We start from the raw sequence: 18,608 nt of genomic DNA, 5'->3' as shown, positions 1-18,608 counted from the left end.
CTCCACTCCCATGGAGGTTAGAGCGCTGGACGGGCGCCCTATAGGCCGGGTCACTCATATTACCACTTCCATCAACCTACGGGTGTCAGGGAATCACAGCGAGAATTTTCAATTCCTGCTCATCAAGTCTCCTCAGAGTCCCATGGTATTGGGATTCTCCTAGCTCCAGCGACACAATCCCCTCATCGACTGGGCTACTGGTGCCGTCGTGGGCTGGAGCCCGTCCTGCCACGCTCATTGCCTGAAGTCAGATCTGCCTGTCCCGGGACCTCTCCGCCAGCCCCGCATAGTACCAGGACCTCCGGAATGGGTTCAGTAAGGCCCGGGCCACTTCGCTTCTGCAGCACTGAGCGTTGTCCAAGAAGGTCAAGCCTGAGGAAGACACCGCCGGAAGCCGAGACTCTTCCCCCCCCCGCTCCAAGATCATTAACCCCTCTGCTGTTCATCCTCTGTTGCCCCGTACCCTTTGTATTTTTCTGTGTCTCGAGTTAAACAATGTCTGACTGCCCCTTGTCTCCTGTTTCCAGGCCTACCCCTCTCCCCCCGTCTCATCGATGGCCGACCGGCGTACATGGTGAGACGTCTCCTGAAGGTTCAACCTCGGGGCAGGGGATTCCAGTACCTGGTTGACTGGGAGGGTTATGGCCCGGAGGAGAGATTCTGGGTCTCCGCTAGGGACATCCTGGACCCAGGCCCCACCCCGCTCAACCAGATATGCACCCAGGTAGGACACCAGGTGGCGTCCCTAGAGGGGGAAGGGGGGGTGTACTGTCACGCCCTGATCTGTTTCACCTGTCTTTGTGCTTGTCTCCACCCCCCTCCAGGTGTTGCCCATCTTCCCCATTATCCCCTGTGTATTCATACCTGTTTTATCAACAAGCGGTTTTGTATCAGCTCCTGCTTTTCCCCAGTCTCTCTTTTCTCATCCTCCTGGTTTTGACACTTGCCTGTCCTGACCCTGAGCCTGCCCTCCGGACCACTCTGCCTGCCCCTGAACCTGAGCCTGCCTGCCGTCCTGTACCTTTGCCCCTGTTGCTGTAATAAACATTGTTACTTCATCACGGTCTGCATCTGGCTCTTACCTTGATACCTGATAAAGAGGGCACGACAACGCCGATTCCCCCTCAGGAGACTGGAAAGTTCTACAGCTGCACCATCGAGAGCATCCTAACTGGTTGCATCGCTGCCTGGTATGGCAACTGCTCGGCCTCCGACCGCAAGGCACTACAGAGGGTAGTGCGTACGGCCCAGTACATTACTGGGGCCAAGCTTCCTGCCATCCAGGACCTCTAAAAGGTTTTTTAACAGCTTCTACCCACAAGCCATAAGACTCCTAAACAGCTAATCACATGGCTACCCAGACTATTAGCATTGTCCCCCCCCCCCTTTCTATGCTGCTGCTACTCTCTGTTTATTATCTTTGCATAGTCACTTTAACTCTACCTACATGTACATATTACCTCAATTACCTCGACTAACCGGTGCCCCGCACATTGACTCTGTTCCCTGTATCCCCTGTATATAGCCTTGCTACTGTTATTTTACGGCTCTTTAATTATTTGTTATTTACATTTTTTACTTATCTAACACTTATTTTTCTTAAAACTGCATCGTTGGTTAAGGGCTTGTAAGTAAGAATTACACTTTGTCTACACCTGTTGTATTTGGCACATGTGACAAATAACATTTGATTTGACTGAATTATGTTTTTCTGCCGTGTGTAATGTGCAGTAGCCTATCAAATACAGTATGTAATGGATAAAGGCACAATCACATCATTAAATGGCTTTAATGTAGGGCTCATAACAGTTGCCTTAGGCTTACATTTTCGTTCAAAGCTCTAAGGAAATCCAGACATAGGATCAAAGCTCTAACCAAATCCAGACATAGGATCAAAGCTCTAACCAAATCCAGACATAGGATCAAAGCTCTAACCAAATCCAGACATAGGATCAAAGCTCTAACCAAATCCAGACATAGGATCAAAGCTCTAACCAAATCCAGACATAGGATCAAAGCTCTAACCAAATCCAGACATAGGATCAAAGCTCTAACCAAATCCAGACATAGGCCAATTTATATGCTTTATAATGCTTTTGTAATGAGTGCGCTGGGAGTCGGGAAGCATGTTCAGGGAGTGCATCATTTAAAACAAGAAACACGAACAACGCACAGACAGGAAACTGAAACAGAAACAATAACGCCTGGGGAAGGAACCAACGGGAGTGACGTATATATAGGGAAGGTAATCAGGGATGTGATGGAGTCTAGCAGGTCCGCGTAACGATGGTGAGCCATAACGAGCAGCCTGGTGACCTAACGGCCTCCCCGATGCGCGGCTCCAGCTGGAGGATGCCGACCAAAATGACGATCCCGGGGATCAGGAGCGGACCGGTCACCTCTGCTGATGGCGCGGGAAACCCGTCAGTCTGGCTGAGACGTGGGAGCACCGCGACCTAGAGCGCCGGAGAGAGAGAGAGCATACGTGACGGTACCCCCTCCTCGGCGAGTTCGCGTCCACTTGCAGGACGCCAACCAAAGGGACAATCCCGGGGAACAGAAACTGCAATTCAGCTTTTAGCTGTGAATGTGTACAAGACAGCCTAACCAATAATAAAACTTTGATATACACTCAGTATATTAGGTACACCCATCTAGTACCGGGTCGGACCCCCTTTTGCCTCCAGAACAGCCAGAATTTTTCGGGGCAATAAATAATTTCTCGATTTGAATCAAGGGACCTAATGTGTGCCAGGAAAACATTCCCCACACCATTACACCACCACCACCAGTCTGTACCGTTAACACCAGGCAGGATGGGTCCATGGACTCATGCTACTTAGAGCAAATCCTGACTCTGCCATCACCATGACGTAACAGGAACAGGATTCATCCGACCAGATTATGTTTTTCCACTCCTCCACAACCCAGTGTTGGTGATCACGTGACCACTGGAGCCACTTCCTCTTGTTTTTATCTGATAGGAACCCAGTGTGGTCGTCTGCTGCAGTAGCCCACCCACGACCAGGACCGTGACCACTGGAGCCACTTCCTCTTGTTTTTATCTGATAGGAACCCAGTGTGGTCGTCTGCTGCAGTAGCCCACCCACGACCAGGACCGTGACCACTGGAGCCACTTCCTCTTGTTTTTATCTGATAGGAACCCAGTGTGGTCGTCTGCTGCAGTAGCCCACCCACGACCAGGACCGTGACCACTGGAGCCACTTCCTCTTGTTTTTATCTGATAGGAACCCAGTGTGGTCGTCTGCTGCAGTAGCCCACCCACGACCAGGACCGTGACCACTGGAGCCACTTCCTCTTGTTTTTATCTGATAGGAACCCAGTGTGGTCGTCTGCTGCAGTAGCCCACCCACGACCAGGACCGTGACCACTGGAGCCACTTCCTCTTGTTTTTATCTGATAGGAACCCAGTGTGGTCGTCTGCTGCAGTAGCCCACCCACGACCAGGACCGTGACCACTGGAGCCACTTCCTCTTGTTTTTATCTGATAGGAACCCAGTGTGGTCGTCTGCTGCAGTAGCCCGACCAGGACCAGGACCGACGAGTTCTGTGTTCTGAGATGCTGTTCTCCACACCACTGTTGTACTGCGCCGTTATTTGTCTGTTTGTGATCCGACTGTTAGCATCACACAATTCTTTCCGTTCTCTTTCGACCTCTCTCGTCAACGAGCTGTTTTTCACCCACTGGACTGCCGCTGGCTGAATGTGTTTTTTGTTTGATGCACCATTCCTCAGTAAACCCTAGACCCTGTCGTACGTGAAAAGCCCAGGAGGCAGTTTCTGAGATACTGGAACTTGCGCGCCTGGCACCGACGATCATACCACGCTCAAAGTCGCTTAGGTTAATTGTTTTGCCCATTCTAACGTTCAATCGACAGTAACTGACTCGATGCCTGTCTGCCTGCTTTACATAGCAAGTCATGGTGTTACGGATACAGGTATCCTGTGTGTGTGTATTTTGTTTTCTCTCCTTCTGCCCTAGTCACAGGTGGCAGTCATCAGTCGCCAATCAGTCGCCACGTGACTCACTGTCTGTAGGAACTAACCATTGTCATGAACGGGGTGGTGTACCTAATAAACTGGCCACAGCTGGTTCCCCTTTGTCTTACAGTATGTTTCCTATTAAACATCAAACCATCCTAATATCCTCTTATCAGAGGACACAACAGGTTTCCAATTAGTATTAGACTGTAGGTCCCGTGTGTATTTGTGTTGACCTTCTAGCTACGGTCTGAGACTGATCAATAGCCCACTGTGACCCACCAGCCCCCAGAGACTGATCAATATCCCACTGTGACCCACCAGCCCCCAGAGACTGATCAATATCCCACTGTGACCCATTTTAGAGCAACCCCCTAAGGGATTCTTCTAATCAACTGTGTTCAAGAATATCCTCTGTGTCGTCTTAAGAATTCAACATTCTCTGTGTTGATTCTCACCAACCTCCATTGTGTGGTGAGATCACCATACTGTCTGGTAATAGATGACCGTCCCGTGGGAACTTACCCTCTGATGATAAAGACCTCTGGTACAGGACAACCGTACTATGATTACAAAACCATGGAGTTTTGGGGTTCAGCAGTGAAACAATTGCCCTGCATCACTGCAGAGCCTGGAAAAAGATGAAGACTGAAGAAAAAGCAATGAAGACTGGACTTGAAACACAGCTCAAGAAGACCCAGCTGGACAAAGGAAAGACCAACAATCTAATGGTGGCTGTAACCCCAGCTGCCATACAACCTCCACCACCTGCTCCATAGTTTACCCAAGAACCTGCTACTCAGTTCACTCCTCAACTATATGGGAGTCCACAACCATACGTACCACCACTGAGACAACCGCTGGTACTGTGGCGTGGCAGGCCATGTGAGAAACATGTGCCCTCACCAACCACAGCAGAAGCAGCAGCAGCAGCAACCTTGTCAGTAGAGGGGAAGAGGTCAATGGCGAGGGAATGCTGGCAGAGGGAACTTCCAAGGTGGTAGAGGTGGAAGACCAGCCTACACTGGACAGCCTCAACCTGTTTTTTTCACCAGACTCAACCAATGAATGGTCGACAATATGGATGGCCCCAACAGCCTCCTGTGACAAACCAGGAGTGGTTCCCACCGCAGAATAATCAACAATAGGGATGCCCTGACCCCCTTCTACAGTATCACCACTACATATTTCCAGATGGTACCAAAGAACCAATCATTACTCTGAAGGTCAACGATCAAGAGGTACCATTTTTAATAGATACTGGAGCTCACACCTCATTGGATGTACAGGCCAACACCTCGGCCTGGGGCTCACATCTAAGTCAATGAGGACAATGAGAGTCACTTGGATATCTCAAAAGCTGTACTGGACTGAAGATACAACAATTGACCTAGGGGGAAGGTAATACCATTAAGACTCCCTTTCTGAACTCTCCGGCCACTCCCGTTAGCCTACTGGGTAGACACATTTTCCTGATCAAGTCCACCATGATTCTAAGGCCCGACCTGACCTTTATGATAAACCATTTGAGCTCCCTGATGTTACTCTCTTTGTTGACGGCTCTGCCTTTATTGATAGGGAGGACTGGTAGGAAACATGCAGGGTTTGGTATAGTCTCACTGGATAGGTCATTGTTGATTGAACAGCCCTTTGCCTGAACATTGCTCAGCACAACAAGCTGAGCTTCTAGCACTTACTGAAGCATATACTGTAAATTAGGTAGTGGTTTGAAGGTTAACATTTATTCTGACTCTGCATATGCCATTGGCTTTTTGCCTGTCTTGGATAGGGGTTTGGAAAGGAAGGGACATTGTTAACGCGTCTGGTACCCCTATTAAACACGGTATACAGATTGAAGCCCTGTTGCCTATTCTTAAGGCCCCGAGCCCTCACAGGTAAGACTGACAGCGTTAGTTTGGATAATGAGCTGCTGCTGCTGCTGCTAAGAATGCTGCTTCCCACTGCCATACTCATGCTGTTATGCTTTCCTCCCCATGTACGTCTGAAATCACTGATCTGGACCAACACCAGGCTGTGGATGCACCTAATCACCCCTTATGGGGAGTCTAGAGGCTGCTCCAGTGGCCCTGATGGTCTGTGGAGGCAATCACTCTCTGGCAAACCAGTTCTGCCTCGTCTCCTCTGTGTGTCGCCTACACGCCAACGAGGGGGGGGGGGGGGGGGGGGGGGAGAGATGGTAAGACTAATATCTGAAACCTGGTTTTGTCCAAATCTGATTGAAATTTGCAAAACACACGTGTAATACAATGCAACATTGGTAAAAGGTACCCCCCCTGAAACCAGGAACGTTTCCAGCGTCGGCCGGCCCGTTCACCCGTTTAGCTATGGATTTCATAGACATGGCTGAACGGAAGGAAAGAAAGAGATACTGCCTGGTAATAATTGATCGCCTTACCAGGTGGGTTGAAGCATTTCCAACTATGCACTGTGATGCTAAAACGGTAGTAAAAGTTTTGGTAAGAGAATTTATCCCTAGATTTGGTATTCCGGGAGTTCTTTCCGCAGACAATGACACACAATGTTACAGTCAGGCATAGCCTGGCATTAGACTACATCCTGGCTAAGGAGGGGGGGATATTGCAGGGCCCTAAATTCTATTCCCCCCCCCCCCCCCCCCACTGAATGTGTTATGCTTCTCCTTGACTCCTCTGATAATAAAACAGAGATTTTAAAAGAATGAACACAGTTGGCTGATACCTACAACCCCCAGGAGATGATTCCTGGTTCCTGTTGGTTGAAAGTGTGACGACCCTCCCACTCTGTCTGCCGTATTCTCTCTCTCTCTGTTCTTCTTTCCTTATTAGGATGCCGGTGGGCGGAGTTGGGAGGGTCGTCAGCTACATGGGGAAACACCTGGGCTCGGGTGTGTCCCAGGATAAAGAGACCTCTTCCACAGTCATTGGGGAGACTCTCTCCACGCAGACACTTTGTTGTTTTTGGTTGTTGTTGTTGTTGTGGTTGTGGTTGTTGTTGTTGTTGTTGTTGGTGTCGTTGTTGTTGTTGTTGTTGTCGTTGTTGTTGTTGTTGTTGGTGTCGTTGTTGTTGGTGTTGTTGTCGTTGTTGTTGTTGTTGTCGTTGTTGTTGTCGTTGTTGTTGTTGTTGTCGTTGTCGGTGTTGTTGTTGTTGTCGTTGTTGTTGTTGTTGTTGTCGTTGTTGTTGTTGTTGTCGTTGTTGTTGTCGTTGTTGTTGTTGTTGTTGTTGGTGTTGTTGTCGTTGTTGTTGTTGTTGTTGTCGTTGTTGTTGTCGTTGTTGTTGTCGTTGTTGTTGTTGTTGTTGTTGTTGTCGTCGTTGTCGGTGTTGTTGTTGTTGTCGTTGTTGTTGTCGTCATTGTTGTTGTTGTTGTTGTCGTTTGTTTGGTGGCTTTTTGGTTGTTTGCTTTAGCACCCTTCAACACACTGCATTATTACATTTATGCATGCAAGCACTCACTTACACTACTGATTACTGATTACACACACCGTTGTTAATTACTTTATTTAATAAATATATATTTTTGATACTCCTTGTCTCCACGTTGTCTCCCTTTTGTTGCGAACTCTGAGCCGGTTCGTAACAAAAGATAAGCTAGGAGATTATAGATTTAAGTTGTTTTCCATTTTTGGTTCCATTACTGCTCCCACTGGTCATTTTGCTAATTTGCATTTGTGTATTCTGTGCAGCTGGCAAATGTGTACTTCATAATGCTTCATAATGCTATGTCAGGCATGTTTATGTTTCATGTTCCCCTTATTTCTATCCTCCATCTCCTGAGAATTGCTTGCAATCTAATGCACCTATTTATAAATGATTCTGATAATCACTATGCTTGAGTTGCTTTGCTTTTGTTGAGGCCTCGTGGCCTCAAAGGGGGAAATGAAGAGGGTTAAACCAAGGCCTTATACCTTTTTAAATGGTTAAGCAATTATGTTGTGATAGACTGAAAGGTCTCCTCTTCAGGAGACCTCTGTGTGTGGGTTAAAACCTGCTTTTTTTGAGTGTTGTGACCTTCAGATACTATCAGAAGGCGTCTACGTTCAGACTCCTCCTGTCTGGATCTCACCGTGGTTATCTGGTTTTTCAGAGAACACGAGGCCGTCGCAGACCTGATGAAACCAGCCACCTGTCAGAAGACGCTTGCACTCGTTCACCTTGTTATGACCCTATACCGATGAAAGGTCAAGTTTCTGTCAAATCCACTTCTGAGCTTTTTTAATTGCTGATAAGATGGTTGATGTTGTCAGGGGGGAGGTTCGATTTATTCAAATGTTGTTGCCAGGGAAACTCACTCAAGGAAGACCGGGAGAGGCTATATGAGTTACAGGATGTCTTAGACATTTTGCAGAACCTGGGGAGAACTATCCTATACTGTTATACTGTACTATGTACCAACTTCTGCCTACAAATTGTATTAATAAAAGGAGTGTTTTAATACTTAAACAGAAAGTCTGTTGATCTCACCAGTCCCCATTGTGTTGATCTCACCAGTCCCCATTGTGTTGATCTCACCAGTCCCCATTGTGTTGATCTCACCAGCCCCCATTGTGTTGATCTCACCAGGCCCCATTGTGTTGATCTCACCAGCCCCCATTGTGTTGATCTCACCAGTCCCCATTGTGTTGATCTCACCAGTCCCCATTGTGTTGATCTCACCAACCCCCATTGTGTGATCTTACCATCCCCCATTGTGTTGATCTCACCAGTCCCCATTGTGTTGATCTCTCCAGCCCCCATTGTGTTGATCTCTGCATCCCCCATTGTGTTGATCTCACCAGCCCCCATTGTGTGATCTCACCAGTCCCCATTGTGTTGATCTCACCAGTCCCCATTGTGTTGATCTCACCAGTCCCCATTGTGTTGATCTCACCCGTCCCCATTGTGTTGATCTCACCAGCACCCTGTAGCCTGGATAGGGCTGCAGAGTGCAGGAAAGGGCTACAGGGTGCTGGATAGGGCTATAGGGTGCTGGATAGGGCTACAGGGTGCTGGATAGGGCTGCAGGGTGCTGGATAGGGCTGCAGGGTGCTGAATAGGGCTACAGGGTGCTGGATAGGGCTACAGGGTGCTGGATAGGGCTGCAGAGTGCAGGAAAGGGCTACAGGGTGCTGGATAGGGCTATAGGGTGCTGGATTTGGGCTACAGGGTGCTGGATAGGGCTACAGAGTGCTGAATAGGGCTATAGGGTGCTGGATAGGGCTACAGGGTGCTGGATAGGGCTACAAGGTGCTGGATAGGGCTACAGGGTGCTGGATAGGGCTGCAGAGTGCTGGATTGGGCTACAAGGTGCTGGATAGGGATACAGGGTGCTGGATAGGGCTGCAGGGTGCTGGATGGGGCTACAGGGTGCTGGATAGGGCTGCAGGGTGCTGGATAGGGATACAGGTTGCTGGATAGGGATACAGGGTGCTGGATAGGGCTACAGGGTGCTGGATAGGGCTACAGAGTGCTGGATAGGGCTACAGGGTGCTGGATAGGGATACAGGGTGCTGGATAGGGCTGCAGAGTGCTGGATAGGGCTACAGAGTGCTGAATAGGGCTACAGGGTGCTGGATAGGGCTGCAGGGTGCTGAAAAGGGCTACAGGGTGCTGGATAGGGCTACAGGGTGCTGGATAGGGCTACGGGGTGCTGGATAGGGCTGCAGAGTGCTGGATAGGGCTACAGGGTGCTGGATAGGGATACAGGGTGCTGGATAGGGCTACAGGGTGCTGGATAGGGCTGCAGGGTGCTGGATAAGGCTACAGGGTGCTGGATAGGGCTGCAGAGTGCTGGATAGGGCAACAGGGTACTGGATAGAGCTATAGGGTGCTGGATAGGGCTGCAGAGTGCTGGATAGGGCTACAGAGTGCTGGATAGGGCAACAGGGTGCTGGATAGGGCTATAGGGTGCTGGATAGGGCTGCAGAGTGCTGGATAGGGCTGCAGAGTGCTGGATAGGGCAACAGGGTACTGGATAGGGCTATAGGGTGCTGGATAGGGCTGCAGAGTGCTGGATAGGGCTACAGAGTGCTGGATAGGGCTGCAGGGATATTTGGAGAAATGACTTAACAAACTGTTTGTAATGGAAGTAAAAGCAACAGTTAGCAAACACCCCTCCTTATTTCAACTGCCCCCACCCCTCCTTATTTTAACTGCTCCTCACCCCTCCTTATTTCAACTGCCGTCCACCCCTCCTTATTTCAACTGCCCCTACCCCTCCTTATTTCAACTGCCCCCACCCCTCCTTATTTCAACTGCCCCCCACCCCTCCTTATTTCAACTGCCCCCCACCCCTCCTTATTTCTACTGCCCCCTCACCCCTCCTTATTTTAACTGCCCCCACCCCTCCTTATTTTAACTGCCCCCACCCCTCCTTATTTCAACTGCCCCACCACTCCTTATTTCAACAGCCCCTCACCCCTACTTATTTCAACTGCCCCCACCCCTCCTTATTTCAACTGCCCCCCACCCCTCCTTATTTCAACTGCCCCCTCACCCCTCCTTATTTTAACTGCCCCCACCCCTCCTTATTTTAACTGCCCCACCCCTCCTTATTTCAATTGCCCCCAACCCCTCCTTATTTTAACTGCCCCCACCCCTCCTTATTTCAACTGCCCCCCACCCCTCCTTATTTCAACTGCCCCCTCACCCCTCTTTATTTTAACTGCCCCCCACCCATCCTTATTTCAACCGCCCCCCACCCCTTCTTATTTCAACTGCCCCCACCCCTCCTTATTTCAACTGCCCCCTCACCCCTCCTTATTTCAACTGCCCCTCACCCTTCCTTATTTCAACTGCCCCCACCCCTCCTTATTTCTACTGCCCCCCACCCCTCCTTATTTCTACTGCCCCCCACCCCTCCTTATTTCAACTGCCCCCCACCCCTCCTTATTTCTACTGCCCCCCCACCCCTTCTTATTTCAACTGCCCCTCACCCCTCCTTATTTCAACTGCCCATAACCCCTCCTTATTTTAACTGCCCCCTCACCCCTCCTTATTTCAACTGCCCCCTCACCCCTCCTTATTTTAACTGCCCCCTCACCCTTCCTTATTTCAACTGCCCCTCCTTATTTCAACTGCCCCCCCCACCCTTCCTTATTTCAACTGCCCCTCACCCCTCCTTATTTCAACTGTCCCCTCCCCCTCCTTATTTCAACTGCCCCCCCACCCCTCCTTATTTCCACTGCCCCCCACCCCTCCTTATTTCAACTGCCCCCTCACCCCTCCTTATTTCAACTGCCCCCTCACCCCTCCTTATTTCAACTGCCCCCCACCCCTCCTTATTTCAACTGCCCTCCTCACCCCTCCTTATTTCAACTGCCCCTCACCCCTCCTTATTTCAACTGCCCCCTCACCCCTCCTTATTTCAACTGCCCCCCCCACCCCTCCTTAGTTCAACTGCCCCCTCATCACTCCTTATTTCAACTGCCCCCCCCATCCCAGTTTTTACAGGTTTTTACGTATTGGAAAATAAAAATGACCTTTTTATGTGATACAAATTGCAAAAAATAGGCATGTGTAAAATTCACTAGACTTTAATTATTTTGAATGCAGTTCCATGTTTTTGAAATTGAAACTCCATGAATTCACCTTAACCAACATTGACAAGCAGTCTGGCATGTCTTACAACAGAGAACATGAGAAGGAAGGAGGAGAGGAGAGGAGAGGAGAGGAGAGGAGAGGAGAGGAGAGGAGAGGAGAGGAGAGGAGAGGAGAGGAGAGGAGAGGAGAGGAGAGGAGAGGAGAGGAGAGAAAAACGAGGTTCATCATCGATGGTGACCACTGCTTGAGTCAAAACAACTTCCTTTTCAAATAAGCATCAACAATTTCAAATTGTATCCGTGGTACTCAACAAATCAAACTCTCAATGTAATTGTAATATAAATGTGACAAGCAACAAAGGAAAGTAACAAACATTTTTTTTTTTGTATTTTTTTTTTTGTATTTTATTAATCTTAATTCATTTAGGTTTTTATTTATTATGAGGTCTGCATTGTTACCAAATAGTTATATGGTTTCACAGCTGTATGCGCTTCAACTTTGGGTTTTAGTCCTGTTATTTCTGCCCATTTGGTTTGACTAGCCCAGTGTCTGCGTGCACTTTGGGTTTTAGTCGTGATGGAGAGAGAGACAGATCAAGGAGAAGAGGAGATGGAGAGAGAGACAGATCGAAGAGGAGATGGAGAGACAGACAGATCAAGGAGAAGAGGAGATGAGAGAGAGACAGATCAAGGAGAGGAGGAGAGTGAGAGAGAGAGACAGATCAAGGAGAAGAGGAGATGAGAGAGAGAGACAGATCAAGGAGAAGAGGAGATGGAGAGACAGACAGATCAAGGAGAAGAGGAGATGAGAGAGACAGATCAAGGAGAAGAGGAGATGGAGAGACAGACAGATCAAGGAGAAGAGATGGAGAGACAGACAGATCAAGGAGAAGAGGAGATCAACAGAAGGATATAGCAGTAGGTAGAGCTTTTCAAAGAATAATTGAATTATTCTTTTTAAATGTTTTTAGTTTTATCCAGATTTCGCCCCTGATAACAATTAATTAAACACTTCTGTTTTAGAACTTTTGAAATACATGAATTATACTGTTTGGCTGCTTCTTCACAGCTTTCTGAGGAGACACGAGGAGAAGAGATGGAGAGAGACAGACAGCTTTCTGAAGGAGACATGAGGAGAAGAGATGGAGAGAGACAGACAGCTTTCTGAAGGAGACATGAGGAGAAGAGATGGAGAGAGACAGACAGCTTTCTGAAGGAGACATGAGGAGAAGAGATGGAGAGAGACAGACAGCTTTCTGAAAGAGACATGAGGAGAAGAGATGGAGAGAGACAGACAGCTTTCTGAAAGAGACATGAGGAGAAGAGATGGAGAGAGACAGACAGCTTTCTGAAGGAGACATGAGGAGAAGAGATGGAGAGAGACAGACAGCTTTCTGAAGGAGACATGAGGAGAAGAGGAGATGGAGAGAGACAGACAGCTTTCTGAGGAGACATGAGGAGAAGAGATGGAGAGAGACAGACAGCTTTCTGAAGGAGGCATGAGGAGAAGAGATGGAGAGAGACAGACAGCTTTCTGAAGGAGACATGAGGAAAAGAGATGGAGAGAGACAGACAGCTTTCTGAAGGAGACATGAGGAGAAGAGGAGATGGAGAGAGACAGACAGCTTTCTGAAGGAGACATGAGGAGGAGAGGAGATGGAGAGAGACAGACAGCTTTCTGAAGGAGACATGAGGAGAAGGGTGTTAGACACCTTGCTGGGTGATTGTCTTCACCCGTTTAGAGTCAGGGACAAGAGCAGATTGTTATACAAGAGGAGGAAGAAATGGGAGAGAGAGAGACAGCTTTCAACAACAACTGCCCGGCAGAGACCATGGAAACCATGGAAACCACGTAACAACTCCTCCCCCTCAGAGAGGTCAAAGGTCATATGCGTTTATCTATTAGCACCAAGGTATTGTTGAGTAGAAGAGTGGTTCTGTCTGTCGCTGGATCAGGAAATGCTCTCTTCCTATCAGTCACAAGAATTTAATTCTTCTTTCAGTCGCTTTGAGGAGGTTCAAGGAAATGAACAAACTGTCAGGAACAACTATCTCAAATGACATGTAGCCAGAAAATGACATGTAGCCAGAAAATGGCATGTAGCCAGAAAATGGCATGAGGTGATCTGACGAAGATATCCCGGCAGGGGAATGGAAGCCGTAACGTGGGTCACAACACTGAAATGGTTAAAACAGACGTGAGGTGAAGTCTGTGGGCTGCATCCCAAATGATCCCATATTCCCTATGTAGTGCACTACTTTTAACCAGGGACTTATGGAACACTATTCCCTATATAGTACACTACTTTAGACCAGGGCCCTATAGAACACTATTCCCTATATAGTGCACTACTTTAGACCAGAGCCCTATGGGACCCTATTCCCTATATAGTACACTACTTTAGACCAGAGCCCTATGGGACCCTATTCCCTATATAGTGCACTACTTTAGACCAGGGCCCTATAGAACCCTATTCCCTATATAGTGCACTACTTTAGACCAGGGCCCTATAGAACCCTATTCCCTATATAGTGCACTACTTTAGACCAGTGCCCTATAGAACCCTATTCCCTATATAGTGCACTACTTTAGACCAGTGCCCTATAGAACCCTATTCCCTATATAGTACACTACTTTAGACCAGGGCCCTATAGAACCCTATTCCCTATATAGTGCACTACTTTAGACCAGTGCCCTATAGAACCCTATTCCCTATATAGTACACTACTTTAGACCAGTGCCCTAGTCTCACTGGATAGGTCATTGTTGATTGAACAGCCCTTTGCCTGAACATTGCTCAGCACAACAAGCTGAGCTTCTAGCACTTACTGAAGCATATACTGTAAATTAGGTAGTGGTTTGAAGGTTAACATTTATTCTGACTCTGCATATGCCATTGGCTTTTTGCCTGTCTTGGATAGGGGTTTGGAAAGGAAGGGACATTGTTAACGCGTCTGGTACCCCTATTAAACACGGTATACAGATTGAAGCCCTGTTGCCTATTCTTAAGGCCCCGAGCCCTCACAGGTAAGACTGACAGCGTTAGTTTGGATAATGAGCTGCTGCTGCTGCTGCTAAGAATGCTGCTTCCCACTGCCATACTCATGCTGTTATGCTTTCCTCCCCATGTACGTCTGAAATCACTGATCTGGACCAACACCAGGCTGTGGATGCACCTAATCACCCCTTATGGGGAGTCTAGAGGCTGCTCCAGTGGCCCTGATGGTCTGTGGAGGCAATCACTCTCTGGCAAACCAGTTCTGCCTCGTCTCCTCTGTGTGTCGCCTACACGCCAACGAGGGGGGGGGGGGGGGGGGGGGGGGAGAGATGGTAAGACTAATATCTGAAACCTGGTTTTGTCCAAATCTGATTGAAATTTGCAAAACACACGTGTAATACAATGCAACATTGGTAAAAGGTACCCCCCCTGAAACCAGGAACGTTTCCAGCGTCGGCCGGCCCGTTCACCCGTTTAGCTATGGATTTCATAGACATGGCTGAACGGAAGGAAAGAAAGAGATACTGCCTGGTAATAATTGATCGCCTTACCAGGTGGGTTGAAGCATTTCCAACTATGCACTGTGATGCTAAAACGGTAGTAAAAGTTTTGGTAAGAGAATTTATCCCTAGATTTGGTATTCCGGGAGTTCTTTCCGCAGACAATGACACACAATGTTACAGTCAGGCATAGCCTGGCATTAGACTACATCCTGGCTAAGGAGGGGGGGATATTGCAGGGCCCTAAATTCTATTCCCCCCCCCCCCCCCCCCCACTGAATGTGTTATGCTTCTCCTTGACTCCTCTGATAATAAAACAGAGATTTTAAAAGAATGAACACAGTTGGCTGATACCTACAACCCCCAGGAGATGATTCCTGGTTCCTGTTGGTTGAAAGTGTGACGACCCTCCCACTCTGTCTGCCGTATTCTCTCTCTCTCTGTTCTTCTTTCCTTATTAGGATGCCGGTGGGCGGAGTTGGGAGGGTCGTCAGCTACATGGGGAAACACCTGGGCTCGGGTGTGTCCCAGGATAAAGAGACCTCTTCCACAGTCATTGGGGAGACTCTCTCCACGCAGACACTTTGTTGTTTTTGGTTGTTGTTGTTGTTGTGGTTGTGGTTGTTGTTGTTGTTGTTGTTGGTGTCGTTGTTGTTGTTGTTGTTGTCGTTGTTGTTGTTGTTGTTGGTGTCGTTGTTGTTGGTGTTGTTGTCGTTGTTGTTGTTGTTGTCGTTGTTGTTGTCGTTGTTGTTGTTGTTGTCGTTGTCGGTGTTGTTGTTGTTGTCGTTGTTGTTGTTGTTGTTGTCGTTGTTGTTGTTGTTGTCGTTGTTGTTGTCGTTGTTGTTGTTGTTGTTGTTGGTGTTGTTGTCGTTGTTGTTGTTGTTGTTGTCGTTGTTGTTGTCGTTGTTGTTGTCGTTGTTGTTGTTGTTGTTGTTGTTGTCGTCGTTGTCGGTGTTGTTGTTGTTGTCGTTGTTGTTGTCGTCATTGTTGTTGTTGTTGTTGTCGTTTGTTTGGTGGCTTTTTGGTTGTTTGCTTTAGCACCCTTCAACACACTGCATTATTACATTTATGCATGCAAGCACTCACTTACACTACTGATTACTGATTACACACACCGTTGTTAATTACTTTATTTAATAAATATATATTTTTGATACTCCTTGTCTCCACGTTGTCTCCCTTTTGTTGCGAACTCTGAGCCGGTTCGTAACAAAAGATAAGCTAGGAGATTATAGATTTAAGTTGTTTTCCATTTTTGGTTCCATTACTGCTCCCACTGGTCATTTTGCTAATTTGCATTTGTGTATTCTGTGCAGCTGGCAAATGTGTACTTCATAATGCTTCATAATGCTATGTCAGGCATGTTTATGTTTCATGTTCCCCTTATTTCTATCCTCCATCTCCTGAGAATTGCTTGCAATCTAATGCACCTATTTATAAATGATTCTGATAATCACTATGCTTGAGTTGCTTTGCTTTTGTTGAGGCCTCGTGGCCTCAAAGGGGGAAATGAAGAGGGTTAAACCAAGGCCTTATACCTTTTTAAATGGTTAAGCAATTATGTTGTGATAGACTGAAAGGTCTCCTCTTCAGGAGACCTCTGTGTGTGGGTTAAAACCTGCTTTTTTTGAGTGTTGTGACCTTCAGATACTATCAGAAGGCGTCTACGTTCAGACTCCTCCTGTCTGGATCTCACCGTGGTTATCTGGTTTTTCAGAGAACACGAGGCCGTCGCAGACCTGATGAAACCAGCCACCTGTCAGAAGACGCTTGCACTCGTTCACCTTGTTATGACCCTATACCGATGAAAGGTCAAGTTTCTGTCAAATCCACTTCTGAGCTTTTTTAATTGCTGATAAGATGGTTGATGTTGTCAGGGGGGAGGTTCGATTTATTCAAATGTTGTTGCCAGGGAAACTCACTCAAGGAAGACCGGGAGAGGCTATATGAGTTACAGGATGTCTTAGACATTTTGCAGAACCTGGGGAGAACTATCCTATACTGTTATACTGTACTATGTACCAACTTCTGCCTACAAATTGTATTAATAAAAGGAGTGTTTTAATACTTAAACAGAAAGTCTGTTGATCTCACCAGTCCCCATTGTGTTGATCTCACCAGTCCCCATTGTGTTGATCTCACCAGTCCCCATTGTGTTGATCTCACCAGCCCCCATTGTGTTGATCTCACCAGGCCCCATTGTGTTGATCTCACCAGCCCCCATTGTGTTGATCTCACCAGTCCCCATTGTGTTGATCTCACCAGTCCCCATTGTGTTGATCTCACCAACCCCCATTGTGTGATCTTACCATCCCCCATTGTGTTGATCTCACCAGTCCCCATTGTGTTGATCTCTCCAGCCCCCATTGTGTTGATCTCTGCATCCCCCATTGTGTTGATCTCACCAGCCCCCATTGTGTGATCTCACCAGTCCCCATTGTGTTGATCTCACCAGTCCCCATTGTGTTGATCTCACCAGTCCCCATTGTGTTGATCTCACCCGTCCCCATTGTGTTGATCTCACCAGCACCCTGTAGCCTGGATAGGGCTGCAGAGTGCAGGAAAGGGCTACAGGGTGCTGGATAGGGCTATAGGGTGCTGGATAGGGCTACAGGGTGCTGGATAGGGCTGCAGGGTGCTGGATAGGGCTGCAGGGTGCTGAATAGGGCTACAGGGTGCTGGATAGGGCTACAGGGTGCTGGATAGGGCTGCAGAGTGCAGGAAAGGGCTACAGGGTGCTGGATAGGGCTATAGGGTGCTGGATTTGGGCTACAGGGTGCTGGATAGGGCTACAGAGTGCTGAATAGGGCTATAGGGTGCTGGATAGGGCTACAGGGTGCTGGATAGGGCTACAAGGTGCTGGATAGGGCTACAGGGTGCTGGATAGGGCTGCAGAGTGCTGGATTGGGCTACAAGGTGCTGGATAGGGATACAGGGTGCTGGATAGGGCTGCAGGGTGCTGGATGGGGCTACAGGGTGCTGGATAGGGCTGCAGGGTGCTGGATAGGGATACAGGTTGCTGGATAGGGATACAGGGTGCTGGATAGGGCTACAGGGTGCTGGATAGGGCTACAGAGTGCTGGATAGGGCTACAGGGTGCTGGATAGGGATACAGGGTGCTGGATAGGGCTGCAGAGTGCTGGATAGGGCTACAGAGTGCTGAATAGGGCTACAGGGTGCTGGATAGGGCTGCAGGGTGCTGAAAAGGGCTACAGGGTGCTGGATAGGGCTACAGGGTGCTGGATAGGGCTACGGGGTGCTGGATAGGGCTGCAGAGTGCTGGATAGGGCTACAGGGTGCTGGATAGGGATACAGGGTGCTGGATAGGGCTACAGGGTGCTGGATAGGGCTGCAGGGTGCTGGATAAGGCTACAGGGTGCTGGATAGGGCTGCAGAGTGCTGGATAGGGCAACAGGGTACTGGATAGAGCTATAGGGTGCTGGATAGGGCTGCAGAGTGCTGGATAGGGCTACAGAGTGCTGGATAGGGCAACAGGGTGCTGGATAGGGCTATAGGGTGCTGGATAGGGCTGCAGAGTGCTGGATAGGGCTGCAGAGTGCTGGATAGGGCAACAGGGTACTGGATAGGGCTAT

This window comes from Salmo salar, chromosome 27 (genome assembly GCF_965601325.2).
Source record: "Salmo salar chromosome 27, fSalSal1, whole genome shotgun sequence".
Taxonomy (NCBI): domain Eukaryota; kingdom Metazoa; phylum Chordata; class Actinopteri; order Salmoniformes; family Salmonidae; genus Salmo; species Salmo salar.
Note: the sequence above shows the minus strand (reverse complement) of the source record.